Below are 15,937 nucleotides of genomic sequence, written 5' to 3'. Positions count from 1 at the left end.
AACCAGCCACGTTTAATTAAAATCTTCTGCATCTTTGGTCTGATCAATTTCAATCTTTGCTCTCAGGTAGGCAATTAAGGATTGTTTATTTTTTGTATGGGAAGATTGGAATTGCCAGATAGGTAAAATGATCTACCATATTGAGGTGTATCTTCTCTAAATTCCATATAAAATTATAGATTTTTGTTTAACGCAACAATCTAAGAATCATTGTTTTGATTTCATTTACAATTAAATCATTTGATCTTGTGTATTCCTTCAAACCCACTAAAAGTCTCCGGATACCAATGTGTGTGTAATCAATTAAAAGGAGATCATCAGCGTAAGCGAGCCACTTCAAATTTTTCTGACCTAATCTGGGGTCACCAATGAACAGCTTTCGAGACTTTCACCAATATCTTGTATATGATATGATATGATATGTTATCTATAACACACTTAATACCCAGTGGTTTCTAAGCGTGGACCCGGGGATCGAACCTGTGTTGCTCCGTGTCGTCTTGCTTCCAAGGCGAGCATGTTGCCCTTGAGCTATCCTCCCAAGACAATATGTATATATATATTCAATGAAAAAACTTTGTTGAAGGGATGTTATGGTTACAAGTAAAACCGAAAAACCTCAGAAATTCGCAAGTTGTGGTAAGCTAAGCAGCCATAACTCGCGCCACCACTGTGCACTGCTAAGACTAACACTCAGGACATCAAATATGACATCACAAATGTCATTGATGACATCACTGATGACATCACACATGCAATTAATTTTGATGTAAAGTCTCTACACGGGGTTGTGTTTATAATGTTGGTAACAAGATGTCAGGGTTCATCGGGAGACCTATTGTGAACTACTTGATTAAAGAATGTACTCATCTAAACAACATTGTATTTGAGTGTTGTTAATACAAGAACCTAGTCATATATAAACATAGGCAATGGCTGCAGCATGCATCATAGAAGTACAATATTTATAATCTTGTAATTTTGGAAAGTACAATAATGAATGCTACCTTATGCAAGTTTTGAGTAATGTTAAATATGTAATAACTAGCTAACAATTCAAGACTTACTACACTTTTGCTAGTACAAACAATACATATGAAGAACCACAATGCATACAAATCAAAGGTACATACAGGGAAACTAAAGTAAGGAAGAAAAAACAGCATCATCAGAAAATGTTAATAGCATTAAAGTGTATCTTCATGTATACAAATAAAATGTGTGTTTGAGGCCTGCTTATTTCCCCATGTATGTGCACATCAGCTGAGACTAAACCATGTTGACCGAACTTTAAGAACATATGACAAGGTTAATGTCTAGATACAAAGCCATGTTGCCTACATATGTCAGTGAACAAAAACAAGTGGCCCAGATATGTGATGCCATCAGTGATGTAATCAATGACATTTGTGATGTCATCTTTTATGTCCTGGGTCTTAGTCTTAGCAGTGCACGGTGGTGGCGCGAGTTATGGTTGCTTAGCTTACCATAACACAAATTTCAGAGGTTTTTCGGTTTTACTTGTAACCGTAACGTCCCTTTAACAACATTTTTTCATTGAATTTTATAGGTTTTTATTAGTGCAACTTAACCATAACGTCCCTTTAACAAAGTGTTTTCACTGAATTTCATGGGTTTTTACCAGTGCATGCTATTTTCCTACAACCTACTAATATCATATTTACCCCAATATAGCAACACTTCTCTCCACTTTACAATGTTTCACCTTACAACTCTGCCATTTCCCACCTTCTAACATCACTTTTAACTCTTCTATAAACTTTTTGCAACTTTCTCCACTGTTTTTGCATCTGTCGACATCCGCAAATGTCTGATATCATCACAGACCTTCCGGACAGTGCCACGTGACCATGCGTTCGCACGCAGCATGATGACGTGTCTGCAAAGGTATCCGCACTTCGGAATCGGGTTGATGCTTGGAAGACTGTTTGGAACTGCATTTCTTTCGACTGATCTAGGAACTTTCAGGCTCAAAATGTACCCTTGCACAGCTCCTACACCTATACTTAATCATTATCCATTAACAATCTAGTGCAAAGCACATACTTGGAAGAATATTAGTAAAACTGCTATTTCTCTTAAAAATGGCATCAGATATTGCCCTCCCTCATCCCCAAGAGCCACCACCGCCACCACCAGCTGGAGGACCTACACAACAGAAAAAGCGCAGTACTTCCACAGACAATGAATAGGACCAAGAAGATGAGGTAGAGGACGTGCCTACTTCTAGCACCCAGAGAGAATCATGGGTGTGGTAATTCTTTACCACTGTTGGGAGTGTACCAAAGGCTTATGATACCAAAGTGAAATGCACAAAGCGGGAACCCGGGTGTCACGCCCCCATCCACATCCACAAGCCCTCCTGTTGCACCCCGTAATTCCATCAATACACGGCAGAGACATATAGCACAGCAAGTCTCCACACGCACCATTGCACATCCTCACCTTCAGGTTTGCCGACAAGGGGCTGGCCGAACTCAGCGGCGCTGGTTTATGCCTCGCTCTCCATTTCTGCATTGGCGGTTGCCGTGGAGACGCGCCACGGGCATTCCGCGTCTCCGCTGCCGGCGCTTGGACGCTCTTCCTCCACGCGTCCAATCGAGTGTGCGCCAATCACGTGTGTGAGCCACGTGATCACTGGAGCGAGCGTTCAAAAGCTACACACGAACTCCCATCCGCGCTTCACAGCTGATCTTGGTTGGACTACGGACTACGGACTTGACGCTGCTTCTTGATCTTGGATTTTGCCCTTGGATTTCGACCCACTTCCCCTTTTGTACCTCGCCTGGACCTGCTTCTTTCTGGCTTTGACCTCGGCTACTCCCATTGACTGCTTCTTGGATTTCCCTTGTTTGGTACCTTGTCTTTAACCGCTCCCCCTGGACACGACCTCGGCTTCCCTCCTGGACTGCAATTGGATTGCCACTTGGTTTAGACTCTGCTCTCTGGATCCCGTGCCTTATTGTTTGGCTCACAGTACCAGGGTCCGTATCAGGTGGTGATTCCATCCTTCAAGTGCATTGCCAGGCTGCTACCTTGTCGTCAACCCTGCCGGTTCCCTCAGATAAACACCCCACATCAACATTGGTTTCCAAACAACCACTCAGGGTAAGCTCCCTTGTAGATAAACATTAAGGATTGTGTACAGGGTGTATTTGTTATCTAACCCGCATGTTTGCCTTACAGTGGTCGGGGGGACATCTTCCGGCATTCCTGGTTCCGGCTGACGACATTCACCACCTGTGGCCTCAAGGGCTGCTCGAGCAGTATATTGATTGTTTGCTCGAGTGGAACTTGGGGACAGAGGTATCATCGCCTACACGACCGCCAAGTCTTGACAGACTGTGAAGCCACTTCTGGTCGTTCAGGCGATGGAACCCGCTGCCGGGGATCCCGTGGCCGCTCTAATGCAAGCTGTTGCATCCCTTAGAACGGAAGTGGCAGCTGCCACAACCGCGATTCATCATCGCTTAGACAACATCCAGAGCAACCGCAACCCTTTACCGCCAGATGCCGAATTTGGGGATCCGGCACCACCAACCCTGGGCCCCTCTGCACCCCTCATGCCACCTGCTCCCGTGGTATTGCCCACCCAGTTTCCTTTGGCATCCCTTGAGAAGTTTCAGGGGGACCCCAGAAAATACTGTACCTTTATCAATCAGTGTAAGCTTCATTTCCTTTGTCGGCCCTTAATCTTTCATGATTTCACCACAAAGGCCGCTTTTCTGCTTTCCCATCTGTCCGGGGTTGCCGCTACTTGGGCTAATCCTTTCCTTGAAAACAATCACCCGGCCCTTTATGATTTCGACCTCCTGGTGAGTGAGTTGGCCAAAATATTTGACACCAGGTATAAAGCCCAGTCCCGGGACCTGGAGCTGCTAGAGCTATCCCAAGGCAGACAATCCTTGATAGAATACCTCACACACTTCAACCAGTTGTCGGCTGAAACCTCATGGCCAGAAAACAAGAAAGCCGTGGTGTTCTACAAAGGTTTGTGTAACACTATGAAGGACGCCCTTTCTGTTGTTCCTTTACTTCCTGACACCTATTCTGATCTGGTAGACCTAGCCCTACAGGTAGACGCTCGGAAGTCCAAACGCTGGATGCAGTCAGGCCTTTCTGTAAAACCCTTGATCTCTTCCCCAGATGGTGCTGGTGAACCCATGCAAATAGGAGGTCTACGAAGCCCTATTACCCAAACCGAAAGAGAGCGCTGGAGAACCGACAATGCATGCTTCTATTGTGGCCTCAGTGGACATTTTGTCAAGGAGTGCCCTCGACGCCCGAAGAACAAGGCTTGGGGTTTTCAGAAAGCTCGCCCTTGAGTACGGGGGATAAGGCGACTCAGTTTATAACCCCGGGGTTCCTTCATTCGGTCCAGTAAGGCCAGTAGTTGTTCAAGCGGTTCTTCAACCGGCCAGGGAGTGTTCACATGAAGTCCACATCGTCATTGATTCAGGAGCTACCGGTTGCTTCATCGACATATCATTGGCCAAGTCACTGAACCTTCCACTGGTAACCAAGATACATCCCGAACCAGTCCAGACAGTGGATGGGTCCTCCCTCGTATCCGGTCCGATCAAGCAACAGACCGCCCAAATGGACATGACCATCCAGGGCAACCATAAGGAACAACTGTCCTTTGATCTGATATCAACACCACAGTTCGGGATAATCTTGGGCCTTCCCTGGTTGAAAAAGCATAACCCTCTCATCAATTGGGGTACTGGTCAGGACTCATTTGAATCCGAGGTATGCCAGCATTTTTGCCTACTGGAAGACGATGTCCTCATCAGTCCCGCAAGGGCACTCGGGGGGCTACGCATAGTGGATGAGAGTCCTCCTGAAGGGGCACACACAATGGGAGCCACTGTATCAGGGGTACCCCCAGAATACCACGATTTCCATTTGGTTTTGACAAAGCCTCTGCCGAAGTACTACCACCCCACAGACCGTATGATTGTCCCATTGATCTGATCGATGGGGCAACGCTTCCCAAGGGGCGCATATATTCGCTATCACCATCAGAAGAAATGGCCCTGAAGGATTACATACGTCATGCCCTTCAATTAGGTCACATCAGGCCTTCTTCTTCCCCTGTGGCTAGTCCCATTTTCTTTGTTCCGAAGAAGGAGGGCGACCTCCGTCCCTGTGTAGATTACAGACGCCTGAATGCGGTCACCATAAAAAACCGCTACCCTCTCCCACTCATATCGACTTTGCTAGACAAGCTGACCAATGCTTCTGTATATACCAAGTTGGATCTCCGGGGAGCATACAATCTGGTCCGTATGCGCTCTGGTGACGAGTGGAAAACGGCCTTCTGCTCCCGTCAGGGGTTATATGAGTATATGGTGATGCCTTTTGGCCTTTGCAATGCCCCCGCCACTTTCCAACGGTTCGTAAATGACATATTCAGTGATATTCTGGACATATATGTCGTAGTATATCTGGACGACATACTAGTCTTTTCCCAAACTATGGTTGAGCATGTCCTTCATGTTAGAAAAGTACTCACACGACTCAGAAAACATTCCTTATATGCCAAACCCGAGAAATGCCTATTTCACACAGCCGAAGTCGAATTCCTGGGTTTTCATATCTCCCCTGGGGGGCTGACTATGAACCAGTCCAAGGTCCAAGCCATCATAGATTGGCCGATCCCTGTCACTGTGAAACAACTGCAATCTTTCTTGGGGTTCGCTAACTTTTATCGGAGATTCATCGCAAATTTCTCTTCCATTGTGGCACCCCTAACCGCATTGACCAGTCCCGCAGTGTTGTTTGACTGGACCGCTACACATCAAGTAGCCTTTGATACCCTCAAAACCTCGTTCAACACGGCTCCTGTCTTGCAACACCCGGACCCAGAACTCCCATATGTCGTGGAAGCAGATGCCTCTTCATTCGCTTTGGGGGCCATCCTGTCCCAACCATGTCCCTCCACCGGAGCACTACACCCGGTGGCCTACCATTCCAGGAAATTCACACCGACCGAGACACATTATACGGTCACCGAAAAAGAGCTCCTAGCAATCAGAGATGCGTTTCTGGGCTGGAGACATCATCTCCTGGGGGCGAAGCACCAGACCACAGTCTACACTGACCACAAAAACCTACAGGACCTAGCGTCATTGAAGTGTGTCAACAGTAGACAGGTTCATTGGCATCTCTTCTTTTCTGCCTATGATTTCCTTGTCAAGCATAGACCTGGGGCGATCCATGGAAAAGCTGACGCCTTGTCTCGTTCACCAGGGGGGGGTACCCCTTCCTTCGTATCCCGAAATGCTTCTAGGCGAGGGCCATGTAGTTTGTGCTTGCACTCCACCCCCACCTATGTTGACTGCTATTCGACAATGGGTTGCACAACATCCCCAGATACTAGCTGACTGGGATCCTGACATACAAGACGGCTTGCCTTTTGTTCAAGGGAAATTATTCCTACCCCCCAATGATACTCGTAACCAGGCTTTAGAGTGGTCCCATAATGCTCTCATCAATGGTCACCCAGGTCAGCGACGAACCCTGGAATTATTGAAACGCTGGTGCTGGTGGACATCGAAGCGACGAGATGTGGAGACTTATGTCAACACCTGCTCTACATGCGCACAGTGCAAGACACAGAGAGGCCGTCCATTGGGATTACTACAGCTCTTACCCATACCCCCGAGACCTTGGCATACGGTGTCCATGGATTTGATAACAGAATTACCACGTATTCGGGGTTATGACACGGTATGGGTAGTAGTGGACTCGTACACCAAAATGGCCCGCTTTGTACCGTGTAAAGGCATCCCCACCGCTCCTTCCTTGGCCCGGATGTTTTTCAGGTCTGTTTTCTGTCTGTTCGGTCTGCCATGTGTCATTGTGTCAGACCGTGGAACACAGTTCACGTCACGTTTCTGGGTGGCCCTTACCAAACTACTGGGTATTGACGCACGCTTCTCGTCGGCCTACCATCCCGAAAGCGATGGCCAGACCGAAAGAGTAAATCAGGCCTTGGAACAGTACCTACGTTGTTTAGCCTTGCAATTCCAATACACCTGGCTTGATTCACTACATTACGCAGAATTTGCCTACAATAACACCCTGCATTCATCCACTGGGTTCTCCCCTTTCTACTCACTCTATGGCCAACATCCACGTACTCTCCCTTTTTCTGATTCCGACTTTGCCAATACCCCCGCACTATGGACCAGGACTCCTGCGGCAAATGACTGTGCCCGGGATCTCGCATCCATACACGCCCAAACCTTTGTCCATCTCCGGGAAGCACAGGAGTCGATGCGGACAGCCGCTAACAAAAGGAGAAAGGTAGCCCCTTCATACTCACCGGGCGATCGGGTGTGGTTGTCTACGCGTCACCTACGCATACCGGGTTCACGTAAACTACTGCCCCGTTTCGTCGGCCCATATAGGGTCTCCAAGGTCCTGAACCCGGTAGCTTACCGACTCGCTGTCCCCGCTTCATGGAGACTGCACCCTGTTTTTCACATGTCCCTTCTCAAACACTGCCTCGATGCCACTCGCATGACGCCCACTCCCGGTCCTGTTCCACTGGCCTCCCAGGAGGATTATGAGGTTAGCGCTATTTTGGGGTCCCGGATTGTTAGAGGGCAGTTGCAGTACCTGGTAGACTGGTTGGGCTATGGTCCTGAGGAACGGTCCTGGGTCCCGTCTCCTGACGTCCATGCTCCGTTGTTGGTGGCTCGGTTCCACAGGGAGTACCCTTCAAGCCCACAGGGTCGTGGGCCTTTGAGGGGGGGCTCTGTCACGCCCCCATCCACATCCACAAGCCCTCCTGTTGCACCCCGTAATTCCATCAATACACAGCAGAGACATAGAGCACAGCAAGTCTCCACACGCACCATTGCACATCCTCACCTTCAGGTTTGCTGACAAGGGGCTGGCCGAACTCAGCGGCGCTGGTTTATGCCTCGCTCTCCATTTCTGCATTGGCGGTTGCCGTGGAGACGGGCCACGGGCATTCCGCGTCTCCGCTGCCGGCGCTTGGACACTCTTCCTCCACGCGTCCAATCGCGTGTGCGCCAATCACGTGTGTGAGCCACGTGATCACTGGAGCGAGCGTTCAAAAGCGACGCGCGAACTCCCATCCGCGCTTCACAGCTGATCTTGGTTGGACTACGGACTACGGACTTGACGCTGCTTCTTGATCTTGGATTTTGCCCTTGGATTCCGACCCGCCTCCCCTTTTGTACCTCGCCTGGACCTGCTTCTTTCTGGCTTTGACCTCGGCTACTCCCATTGACTGCTTCTTGGATTTCCCTTGTTTGGTACCTTGTCTTGAACCGCTCCCCCTGGACACGACCTCGGCTTCCCTCCTGGACTGCAATTGGATTGCCCCTTGGTTTAGACTCTGCTCTCTGGATCACGTGCCTTATTGTTTGGCTCACAGTACCAGGGTCCGTATCAGGTGGTGATTCCATCCTTCAAGTGCATTGCCAGGCTGCTACCTTGTCGTCAACCCTGCCGGTTCCCTCAGATAAACACCCCACATCAACATTGGTTTCCAAACAACCACTCAGGGTAAGCTCCCTTGTAGATAAACATTAAGGATTGTGTACAGGGTGTATTTGTTATCTAACCCGCGTGTTTGCCTTACAGTGGTCGGGGGGACATCTTCCGGCATTCCTGGTTCCGGCTGACGACATTCACCACCTGTGGCCTCAAGGGCTGCTCGAGCAGTATATTGATTGTTTGCTCGAGTGGAACTTGGGGACAGAGGTATCATCGCCTACACGACCATCAAGTCTTGACACCGGGGTGCTAAAAAAATAATTTTTGCAGTGGCACGCCTGCGGCATCTGCTGTAGGAAGGAAGGACAATCCTTTTCCAAGATTGCTACCATGGAAAGAGAAGGCGGTGCTCCGTACAGATCCCCTCTTCCCTTTCTATGGCAGCCTGCAGAACCCTATGACCATATTACCACAAGCACATTTCTTTTCCCTTTTAAACCTATCCTACTTTCGAATAACTTTACCACATAGCCGGTCCCAGGTGGACATGGCCACTTTAACACCATTTTTTGTCCGTAACAGGGGATAACAGCCCAGCAGCCCAAGTTATCGGCCCAAGCAAAGTGTGTCTGTGTGCGCCCTGATTTCTGCGGGCTTTAGTGTGTTATAAATAAATAACAAGGACTCCAGACCATTATCTTCCATTGCAGCCCCTGCAATGGGGGATAAAGGCCATTAGCAACCCTGGTTCCCAAAGCGGGAAGCTGGGGTGCTAAAAAATAGATTTCTCTTCCTACAGTAGGAAGGAAGGATTTTCCTTCCTACAGTGGGACACCTCCGGCGTCCCACTGTAGGATGGACAATCTTTTTTCAAGATGGCCACTATGGAAAGAGAAGGCGGGGCTCCGTACAGAGCCCCTCTTCACTTTCTATGGCAGCCTGCAGGACCCTACGACCATATTACCACAAGCACATTTTTTTCCCTTTCAAACCCATCCTACTTTCGAATAACTTTACCACAGAGCCGGTCCCACGTGGACATGGCCACTTTAACACCATTTTAAGTCCCTCGCGGTCATGGCTAGTAGCCAGATTGTCCGCATCATGACCTAATGCCATGACCCAGACAATCTGGCTATTGCCCACTGCCACAGGCTATACCTCAGTCACCAAAGGTATATGACTATTTTTTGTACCTACATTATGACACTTGTCAAAAAATAAAATACAGGTCGCATTTGCAAAGCCATGCTTTAATGTCCTTGCCAATGCTCCTCACGAGTTTGCTCGAAATCCGCCCATGTTTTATTTTTTCAAAAGTGTCAAAATGTATGTACATACAATAGTTATATAACTTAGCCCCCACTTGACAAAATCCATTCAGTCTTTACACAAACATTGAAGGTTGGGTCTATAATCTTTCTCGAAACTTTTGTCCACATTCGCCAAATAGCAACAAAGTTATAAGCCATCTAAAAATGTTGAGACCCACCCTCTAATTTCGTCCCCCTCTTGAGAGAATCCCACCAAACTTTAGAAAATCATTTATATCTAGACCCAAAATGTTTTTTTTTTTTACTTTTTTTTAATTTGTTTATAGTTACATAGTAACTTTTACAAAAGATTTCTCTGTGGTTTAAAAACAGCATAATTAATACAAGTTTTATAAAATTCATTCCATGCGAAATTCATATTTACCACCTACAATTCTGTTTTTACAACACTGTACAGTTAAAAGAAAAAAAGATAACATTCATTTACCCAAATTCTGGATGTCCCTTATAACATATCTTGATACTTTCCATTTCTTAAAAAGTTGCACTAACTGCTTGATCGCTTGTCCTGTAGAATAGGCCATTTATCCTTTATTTAAAGACAACAATAGTTCTTTAAGAACCTGACTACAGCAATCTGTGGTTTGATTCTTTCACCGTGTAACATATCAAGCCACAAAAGATCTAAATCAACACATTCTGTATTTGGTACATACATGCTAAAGTGACTAATACGTTTGTTCCTAAATCCGTTACATCTGGTCAGTAGATGCTCCAAGGCCTCCAGATTTTCCTTTTGTTTACAAAATCTACAAAAGGAATATCCCTTACTCTGACCACTTCTAATATCTACTATTTTTCCCGTACCTAGCACATTGAAGCGAAATCTCATATACTCATGTCTCCAGGTTTTATCGGGAAATTTTGATAGATAGGGTGCAAGCTCCCCCATTTTTTTGTATTCCGAGACCATATGGTTATATAAATGAGTCATCTTAACCTCTTGGACAGTTGAATTCCAATCGGAATGAAGCAAGAGTTTTTTTTATTTTCATTGGGTTCGTAATAAGTGTATCTCTATGGATCCCTAGTTTGTCCAGAATTTCATTTGCTTCTTCCAACATGTCCCTGAAATACTTTGATGTAGGAGCGCCACTCCTAATGCCTCTGCCCATTATATCATATAGAGTAGTATCTTTGCTAATTAACAGCTTCCTGAATAGGGCCATTCTGCGCCATTCCATGGTGCTTCTAATCGAATGCAAGCCAAGCTCATATCTTAATGCCACCAAAGGCACGCATTTTGGCAAGCAACGTACCATCGTTTTTACGATTTTGGATTCATATGCAGTTACTTCCATCCGGCACCATAACGGAGCCAGTTCTAGTCCATGGCACAGTTGAGGCACTATTCTGTTTTTATACAGGCGAATACAGGGCAATAAAGAGAATTTACTGTATTTTCCATCAACTTTACATAGTTGAGAAACCATAGGAGTGATTTTCGATTCCAATAGAGCCCTAAAGTTTGCCTTGTTCTTGTTTCCAAAAAATGGGTAGCCTAGATATCTTATTACGTTCCTTGTTGGTAATTTTTCATGATTTAGGAATAGAGTGTTCATTTTTTGTTATTTCTTATTTGACAAACAAACAATCGTTGTTTTTGAGTAATTAATTTTTAGTGCATTTTTGATAATGTATTCTTTAAAAGCGGTTAAGAGTCGTTGGAGGCCTATGGGATTGTGATCGAAGAGAGTCACGTCAACTGCATAGGCAGTCCACTGGATCTTAGTTCCCTCCACTTTAGGTGAATTTACAACCAATTTTTTAAAACTCTCTCCTATATCGGAGAAGTATAAATTGAATAAAGTTGGAGCATATATGCAGCCCTGCCTAAGTCCATTTTTAACCCTTATTTCTTGGGACAAATTTCCTTCCATACTAAGTCTGATCTTAATTCTAGAGTCCTGGTGCATGTTGTATACAATTGACAATAGAGAATCAGGCATCCCAAGGTGTGTTCATTTTGTCCACAATATTGATCTATCGACTAAATAGAAAGCAGATGTTAAATCAATTGATGCCAAATAGATAGGAAGATTTCCGGGGGTCCATGCCGCTCTTTGCATAATATTTATTAAAAGACCTCCTGCATCAGTGCCTACATTCCTTCTAAAGCCAAACTGAAAGGGTGACAGAATATTACACGGATCCATCCAGTTCCGAATACGCTCTAAAACTAGGCTTGCAAATATTTTGGAGTCAACATCCAAAAGGGCTATTGGCCTATAGCTAGTTGGTAAAGCCCTGTCCCCTTTCTTATAAATTGGGACTACGTAAGACATTCTCCAACTATTTGGAATCAGATGTTTCTTTATGATGTCTTTAAAAAAGAAAAATAGCATTTTGGCCCATAAGTTAGCTTTCTCTTTCATAACCCTGTTGCACAGCATATTTGGCCTAGGGGCCCTGGATGGAGAGCTTTTCACAATGATGTATTCAATATCTTTAACACAAAAGGGAATATTCCATGTGGCATCTTCAGACTCTGGTAACAGTACCCATACCACAGTTGGTGGAGGATACAGGCTACTAAAGTGTCCTTCCCACTTCTCTGCATTAACACAAGTTGTCAGAATTTTTGTTTGCGCTTGCCCTCCATTGTTAACCAGTTCCCAGAATCTATGGTTATTTACATCATACAACGCTCTTAGCATAGCCTCTGCATCTCCCTGAAGGAGCTTTGCGCGTATACACCTTAGCTTCGATTTCCATTTATTTTTTATTTCGTGAAGTTCCTGGACTTCCTCCATTGTAGGAGGGCTTGCGCAATGCCTACGAAAACCAGAGACTTCACGATTTCTTCCCTGCTTAAGTGTTCTAATTTCTGCAGAGTATGCATGCTTGTGCCCTCCCGTACTTTTTACCTTATATTTGATTCCCGCTTTATCTCTGATTACAGATTCGATGTAATATCCAAAGGAGTCGTGACAATATTTTTTTTTTTTTGGGCTTTGGGCATACACATTATTTTCAAAATCTTCCTGGAATAGTATGTTACTTTCTCGATGTTCGTTTTATGCCAGGAGATTCTGTTCAAATTGGCATTCATTTCCACTTTTACGTTATAGTATTTATCACCCCCCTCATACGTGTCTACCCACAATGTCATTATTAACATTTTATGATCACTCTCTTTTGTGCTAATCAAAGCAAAATCCTGAGCAAGATTAAAAATGTTGGTACTGACAAAAATATAATCTATAGTGGATGCCCATTTACCATTAGACCATGTTGTTTTGTCCTTTGAATCTTCCATTAAATCATTTGCTCCTTGCAGGCCCTAACCTCCCAAGAAGACGGTCCATATGTCCCCCTGTTGACATTTCTACGAGTCAAATCTTTCACCAGTTTTACGACCAGACGTGTACTCATTTCTACCTTCTTCCAAGCATATTTCAGAATTATAATCCCCACACATGATTATGTGTAATTCCTCATTCATATCCTGACATTCTTGTATTACATTGTCTATGGCATCGATAAATGCTTTTAGATCACTTTCAGGTTGCCAGTATATATTTAAAATTAAGAAGAGTGAGGGTTGCTTCCTGCAACGTATTTTAATGAGGGTGGCTATACATCCTTTACTTATATTAAAAAATGTTAAGGTTTTAAAATCAATATTGTTCTTCAAAGCAATTAAGAGACCCCCCGAAGGTCTCCACTTTAGCTTTTTCTGTGCTAGTTCCTGAAATACAGTGAAACCATCTAATACTATCGGGGTAACCGCCCATGTTTCTTGTATGCATACGACAGAATAGGTAGAGAGCACCGAGCATGTATCATAAGAGTATAGCAAGGCTCATGATCCCCTAGAATTCCATGATAGGAATCTGAGTTTTGCCGTACTCTAGGTCGAATCTTTCATGCCTTGAATTTTGGAGATTGATTCTTGCAGAGTCAATGCAAGCCACCTTAACTCAGCCATCTCATTTAAATGAGTCTCTACTGTCGAGCTTCTTTCTCCTTCTCGATTTTTTCTCCCTTGCGTCTCACTGGGATATCTTCCCTGATTTTTCCCGGAGCCCTGACTGAAATCTACTCTGTTGTACCCAAATCGTTGAAGTGCCACTCCTTCCGTAAGTGCCAGTTCATACGTGGCTCTTGAGTAGAACACAATCCTAACACAATCGTATTGTGTAGGGTGTATGTAATCAATTAGCTTAATATCACTTGATGTAATTCGGGAGAGCTGGGGTATCTCATTGAACAGGGAGAGTATCCGCCCTCTGTGTAATGAGGAGGGACCTCCTATTGTAAGCATGAAATTTAATATGACACTAGGGTCATCCACAAAGTTCAGCTCTCTCCATTCTCTTTGATCTTCTGGCCAAGCACTATATAGAGTTTGCTCTTGCTCCTCTATCCTTGAGTTTCTACTAGTTTCCCCCTCCCTATTCTTCCCTCTCTCATTGTCCCTTTTCCCTTCCTTATCACAATTGTACTCCCTGCCTTGTTCATGGCCCTGCTTTATATTCCACATTTCGGCTATCTCCCTAATCCGGTCTTCAAAATCCTCAGGCTCGTTTCTAGATTTATTTACTATTGGCCCCCCGTCCTTACATTCCACTCCCCGGTCCCTCTCACCTTCCTGTGTGTTTATTGGAACCGTCCCTTGTTTCTGTACGATCTCTCGTGTATCAGGACCAGCTTCATTCATTTGGGCCCTGTGTCCCTGCTCCTCCTGGTTTTTCTTTTCTTCCACAACTCCTTGCGAGACAAATCTCTGCTGTTGTCTCTCAAAGCCTTTATGAGCATATGACAATGGTCCAGATGGTGGAGTAAATATCTGCTGTTGGCTCTCAAAACCTTTATGAGCAAATGACAATGGTCCAGATGGTGGAGTAGATCCCAACGCAGAGGGGTTCTGCAGAATTTTGATAATAGCCTCTTGTACCAATTTTTTAATATCTTCACTAGTTGTTATTCTCAGCTCACTACTATTTGTATCCTCACTACCCTGCTCTCCTGCTGATTTCATCTCCTCAGACTGTTTAGAGCTAATAAGATCTTTTTGGCTATCTACTGCCTTACAGGGTAGTTTGGCTTCTTCTACTTGTTCCACCTTATCGGGGACCCTGTCTGCTATAGGCTTTTGCTTATTTTTTACACCAAAAAATTGCTGAATACTCCTTTCCTCCTTAATAATTTCGATTTTACTTCCGTTCTGTTTCTTTTGTATTTTTTTATTATCATTTTTTTATTTGCCTTGGACCCTTTATTTTTAGAATTAGCTTTGCTCATTTTCCCTTTATGATTCATAGCTTCTGATAGGGTATTCGTGGCTTCTCCATATTTCTTACTGTTATTCTCTGATTGGGTACCCACAACAGTGTCCATTTCATTCTTCCTGAATGAATCTTGTTTATCCCATATTTCCTTCACCTCCAAAGCTATTTTGCTTTCTTCATTTAACTGGGTGAAGTCTATTTGGCCTCCCTCTACTGATAGGCTACATATATCTTTAATGTTAGAAGAGGTATTTTTCATTTTAGGAGAAGGTTGATTTTTCAATTTTTTAGACTCCATTGCAGTACTCCCCTTCTCACTCTTGGCTCTTCTCTTCAGGGCGCTTGCTCTCATTTTCTTTTCTCTGTGTGAAACGACATACACATACGGTATCTCTTCTTCCTGATTCTGATCACCTCAGTTTTCCTGATTTTGTACTTGTATTTGGGCATCCTCATCCTCCATCACCTTCAGTAATGCTGATGGACTATCCAGCGTTTTTCCTACTTTCTGCTCTGTGGTCATTGCTGTATTAATTTCTGTCTTCCCCCGCAGCCTCTCGCCTTGTTGCTCCACAGTTTTAATTTTATCTTGGTTAATTAGTATCATTTTTTTCAATTCATTTGCATCTTCCCAAATTATTTTCCCATTACATTCATTCTCGCAAGGTTCTTTTTCTGTTTGGGAGCCTTTATTAAGCATTATCTTATTACTCTTAGGGGGGTCTATAGACGTTTATTTTTTACTCATATTTAAGGCATGTACAAATCCCTCGAGCCTACTCATTTTTTCTGTACACTCTACCATCATGTATCTTAACTCCTGTATCTCGCCATGAGTCCTTTCGTGTCCCTTATCCAGGAGGTTGAGTA

This window comes from Ambystoma mexicanum, chromosome 8 (genome assembly GCF_040938575.1).
Source record: "Ambystoma mexicanum isolate Mex_15411 chromosome 8, UKY_AmexF1_1, whole genome shotgun sequence".
NCBI classification, from domain to species: domain Eukaryota; kingdom Metazoa; phylum Chordata; class Amphibia; order Caudata; family Ambystomatidae; genus Ambystoma; species Ambystoma mexicanum.
This window is presented reverse-complemented; position numbering follows the sequence as displayed.